Genomic DNA, 6,000 nt, shown 5'->3' on the forward strand with positions numbered 1-6,000 from the left:
TCTCTATGGCTAGAAATTCCATGCTCTAATAATAAGAATATAGCGGCAGGGATATATTACCGACCACCTCACCAGGATGGTGATAGTGACTGTGAAATGCTCAGGGAGATTAGAGAGGCTATTAAAATTAAAAACTCAATAATAATAAGAATGGGGAATTACAGTTATCCCCATATTGACTGGGTACATGTCACCTCAGGACAGGATGCAGAGATAAAGTTTCTTGACACCTTAAATTACTGTTTCTTGGAGCAGCTGGTCCTGGAATCCACCAGGACTAAATTCTTGATTTAGTCCTAAGTGGAGCACAGGATCTGATCCAAGAGGTGAATATAGCTTGACTTCTTGGTAATAGTGACCATAATACAATTAAATTTAATATCCCTGTGACAGGAGAAACACCACAGCAGCCCAACACTGTAGCATTTAATTTCAGAAAGGGGAACAACACAAAAATGAGGAGGTTAGTTAAAACAGAAATTAAAGGGTACAGTGCCAAAAGTGAAATCTCTGCAAGCTGCGTGGAAACTTTTTAAAAACACTATAATAGAGCCTCAACTTAAATGTATACCCCAATTTAAAAAACATAGTAAGAGAACCAAAAAAGAGCCACCGTGGTTAAACAACAAATTAAAAGAAGCAGTAAGAGGCAAAAAGGCATCCTTTAAAAAGTGGAAGTTAAATCCTAGTGAGGAAAATAGAAAGGAGCATAAACAATGGCAAACGAAGTATAAAAATACAATTAGGAAGTCCAAAAAAGAATTTAAGGAACAGCCAAAGACTCAAAAAGTAATAGCCAATTTTTTTTAAGTACATCAGAAGCAGGAAGCCTGCTAAACAACCAGTGGGGCCACTGGACAATGGAGGTGCTAAAGGAGCACTCAAGGATGATAAGGCCATTGCGGAGAAACTAAATGAATTCTTTGCATCAGTCTTCATGGCTGAGGATGTGAGGGAGATTCCCAAACCTGAGCTAAACTTTTTAGGTGACAGGTCTGAGGAACAGTCCCAGATTGAGGTATCATTAGAGGAGGTTTTGGAACAAATTGTTAAATTAAACAGCAATAAGTCATCAGGACCAGATGGTATTCACCCAAGAGTTCTGAAGGAACTCAAATGTGAAATTGCAGAACTACTAACTGTAATCTGACAGGTTTCAGAGTAGCAGCCACTTTAGTCTGTATCTGCAAAAAGAAAAGGAGAACTTGTGGCATCTTAGAGACTAACAAATTTATTTGAGCATAAGCTTTCGTGAACTACAGCTCACTTCATCCGATGAAGTGAGCTGTAGCTCACGAAAGCTTATACTCAGATAAATTTGTTAGTCTCTAAAGTGCCACAAGTCCTCCTTTTCTTTTAACTGTAAACTATAACCCATCATTTAAATCAGGTGCTGTACCAGATGACTGGAGGATAGCTAACGTGATACCAATTTTTAAAAAGGGCTCCAGAGGTGATCCTGGCAATTACAGGCCTGTAAGCCTGACTTCAGTACTGGGCAAACTTGTTAAAACTATAATAAAGAACAATATTGTCAGACATATAGGTGAACATAATTTGTTGAGGAAGAGTCAACATGGTTTTAGTAAAGGGAAATCATGCCTCACCAATCTACTAGAATTCTTTGAGGGGGTCAACAAGCATGTGGACCAAGTGGATCCAGTGGATATAGTATACTTAGATTTTCAGAAAACCTTTGACAAGGTCCCTCACGAAAGTCTCTTACGCAAAGTAAGCTGCCACAGGATAAGAGGGAAGGTGCTCTCATGGATTGGTAACTGGTTAAAAGATAGGAAACAAAGGGTAGGTATAAATGGTCAGTTTTCAGAATGGAGAGAGATAAATAGTGATGTCCCCCAAGGGTCTGTACTGGGCCCGTGCTATTCAATATATTCATAAATTATAAATTATGAAAAAAGGAGTAAACAGTGAGGTGGCAAAATTTGCAGATGATACAAAATTACTAAAGATAGTTAAGACTGCGAAGAGCTACAAAAGGATCTCTCAGAACTGGGTGACTGGGCAACAAAATGGCAGATGAAATTCAGTGTTGATAAATGCAAAGTAATGCACATTGGAAAGCATAATCCCAACTATACATCTAAAATAATGGGGTCTAAATTAGCTGTTACCACCCAAGAAAGAGATCTTGGAGTCATTGTGGATAGTTCTCTGAAGACATTCACTCAATGTGCAGCGGCAGTCAAAAAAACTAACAGAATGTTGGGAATCGTTAAGAAAGGGATAGATAATAAGACAGAAAATATCATATTGCCTCTATATAAATCCGTGGTACTCCCACATCTTGAATACTGTGTGCAGATGTGGTCATCCCATCTCAAAAAAGATATATTAGAATTGGAAAAGGTTCAGAAAAGGGCAGAAAAATGATTTGGGGTATGGAACGGCTTCCAAATGAGGAGAGAATAATAAGACTGGGACTTTTCAGCTTGGAAAAGAGATGGCTAAGGGGAGATATGATTGAGGTCTATAAAATCCTGACTGGTGTTGAGAAAGTGGATAAGGAAGTGTTGTTTACCACTTGTCATAACACAAGAACTAGGGATCACCAAATGAAATTAATAGGCAGCAGGTTTAAAACAAATAAAAGGAAGTATTTTTTTTATACAACGCACAGTCAATCTGTGTAACTCCTTGCCAGAGGATGTTGTGAAGGCCAAAACCATATCAGGCTTCAAAAAAGAACTAGATAAATTCATGGAGGATAGGTCCATCAATGGCTGTTAGCCAGGATGGGCAGGGATGGTGCCCTTAGCCTCTGTTTGCCAGAAGCTTGGAATGGGCGACAGGGGATGGATCACTGGATGATTACCTGTTCTGTTCATTCCCTCTGGGGCACCTGGCACTGGCCACTGTTGGTAGACAGGTTACTGGGCTAGATGGACCTTTTGTCTGACCCAGTAGGGCCATTCTTATGTTCTTATGTTTTTCTGTCTTGTGGGTTGGGTTGCTGGGTTTTGTTTTGTTTGAGAAGGTTTTTTCTAAGACTTCCCATTTTGCCTCTTCATTTTCTTTCCCAACATCACCTCCAATGACCCCAGATCTGCACTGACCCTCCATTTGTCTGACAAGGACTAACCATCTTCCAGAACCAATCTATGCATATCTGAGTGTCATCCAGAAGGAATTGCTTAACAGGGGTGCAAAACCCCTTCACCCACTGGGTTAAGCATGCTGCCTCCATTCCATTCCCAATATCTGTTGACCTGATGATCAAGGGGTCAATTTCTGAATCCAAATTTGAATTCCTCATGGGGCCTGCATTTTGCACTGTCACATCACCACCAGTCTAGACCGATGATTGGTATATTCTAATCATTTTGTTACATGGTACCAATTCCAAGCTAATATTTCACAGTATAAGAGGGAAGAGGCATTCTAGAAATACTGATTAAAACATTTTCATGATTTCTTTTCATTAAAAAAGCTTGATTTGTTTTTGATAAAGAATCTGTCTAATTTGTCTCTTGCATATAGTAAAATATTTATAAAGAATGTACGGGTTCCTGTTCTCATTTCAAATTGTTGCTTACATTGGCACTTTTTTTCTGGTATCTTAAAGCTTTGAACATACTGGAGGGAGGTGGAAGAGAGAGCTTTCACATTAATGGCAGCTTCATGTGTTGGACAGTTACTGGAATAAATACAAATAAATATTGAGTTATTGATTTACTAATCGATATAGAAAATTGGCATTTTAAAGCTACATAGAGGCTGCAGTAGATACCAGCAGCCAAAGAGTTTGAAAATGAATCATTTACAAGTATCATAATTCAAGAATTTGTTGCTAACGATGCATTGGCAAATTAAAGGACACTAAAGTAATTTTTTCCTCTTGATCGTAATGCTTTCTTAGAAACTTGAGTTTATTTCTTTTCAAAGTCACACCACCAAACATTCTAAAATTGTTCAAGGACTTCTTTTGTTTAACTGCTTCAGTTTAAATACTGTCTGCTGGATTTATACAGTGGGATGAGAGAATAAACTAGCATTATTTAAGCTTAGAATAAATGTTAAAGGGGGCTTGTCACAGGGTGGCTGTCCCCTTCAAGTGCAGCAGGTCCAGCTCCCCTGATGAGTAGGGGACGCTTAATGAGGGGCCGGTCAACACCTGAATTAGAAGATAAGAAAAGATCTGCAGCCAGGTACCTAAAAAAGGGAGGAAGCTGCAAAACAGCCATCCCAGAAACAAGCTGGAAGAGGAGACTAGGGGAAGCCACTGAATAGAGCTGCAGGAGGGAAGTTGGCTCCTGTCATGATTACCAGGACAGGGGTCAAAAAGAGAATAGTTGGGAAGCTGCTTGAAACCACTTGGAAAGAAAGTCAGCCCAGAGAGGGCAGGTATGGAATATGAAAACACTGTGATTACACCTGGCTGGAAAGATATCATTTTGTTTGACTGCTTCATTTATGAAGGAACTCGGAGCCTGTGCAGAGGGAAAAGGAGTAGAATGTCTGAAGAACCAGGCACGGAGAAGAAGGGATTGACCAAGGACTTTAAGTTGGGACACTAAGGTTTGTTTTAAGGCTGTGGGCAGAGTTATTTTGACCATTAATAAATAAACCTAGAACAGGGGATGCTTTCTGATTTAAAAAGGTGGAGGTGGAGTAATTGCTGAGACTCTTGAGCACAGGGCGTAGTCATGGCTGTGGCCTGTTGGGTTATACTAGGCCAGCAGAGCAAGCTTGGAAACTGCATCCTCTGTGACAGTGCATAAGGGGGGTATTGACATTTGGAAGGATATAGTGGAACAACATAATTGCTTTCTTTTTATGCTGTTCTGGAACGTTAAAAGGAGGGATCACTCAAAATCATAAAGAAGTAATGAAAGGAAAATGTTTATTCACATAGGCAATGTGTAGAATTCAGTGCTGCAGGTACTCATATTGCTCGCATCTCCCTAGTATGCAATTGCCTTATAATCTTTAATGTATTTATCCCCTCAACACCTCTGAGAGATAGGGAATTTCCATTTTATAGATGGGGAACTGAGGCACAGATCAGCTAAGTGACATGCAAGGTCACACAGGAAGTCTAGGGCAGTGTGATGGGGTGTGAATACCTCACACTAGGCAAGAAAGGGTTAACCCTACACTATGGCGGTGGAAGTCCTGCTCATCTGACAGTGCTGGGCATGCTCCAACTGCTGCCTCAGTATAAAAGGGAGCAGCCCAGCTCATTCTAGGCTGACCACCAAGGAGGAAGGATGTTTGGTGGAGGCTCCTGCCTAGGAGCCACTTCAGGACTTGACTGCTGGAACCAGAGATCCCAAGGACCAGACCAGAGACCTATTGCCTACCGTAGGCCAGCTGGACTCAGAATCCCCGGGAGCTGCCTATACTGAGGAGCTTGGAGGCCCCAACGACGTATGGACCCCAGCTTCAGGAGACACAGTAGGAAGTGGCCAAAGAAGGTGGTGTGAGTGGTATCCCCCACCTGAGGAAAGTCAGTGTGTTGCAGCAGGTTCCCTGCTGAGAGGGTGGTGGCCATACTTGCCACTGACAGGGCCCTGAGCAGGGAGGGCCTGGGTCCCTCTACCCCAGCTCTCAAACCCCCCCAACCTCTGCTGTGTGGTGGCCCCTGACTCTGGTCATTAGGCCCCACAGCCCTGAAGCCCAAGGGAAGTTGTATTGACTCTGGCTACTAGGCCATGCTGCCCTGAACTCCAAGGGTGGTTATATTGATGATGGCTATTAAGCCACAAGGCCCTGATCCCCAGGGCAGTCATACTGATTCTGGTCATTGGGCTGCAACACCCTGACCCTGAAGGGCATCTGTATTGACTCTGGCCACACAGCCTTGAGCCCCAGGGAAGCCATACTGACTCTGGCCATTGGGTTGTGCTGCTCTCAGCTCAGGGATAGTTGGGTAGACTGTAACTCTGGTAGTATCACAACCCTGACCTGCCCCAAAAGGGGACAGGGTGTGCATACCCTGCAACAGGCAGAGCAGGGAATTAAACCTAGTTTTTCTAAGTC

The sequence above is a fragment of the Lepidochelys kempii genome, chromosome 11, assembly GCF_965140265.1.
Source record: "Lepidochelys kempii isolate rLepKem1 chromosome 11, rLepKem1.hap2, whole genome shotgun sequence".
In the NCBI taxonomy this organism is placed as follows: domain Eukaryota; kingdom Metazoa; phylum Chordata; order Testudines; family Cheloniidae; genus Lepidochelys; species Lepidochelys kempii.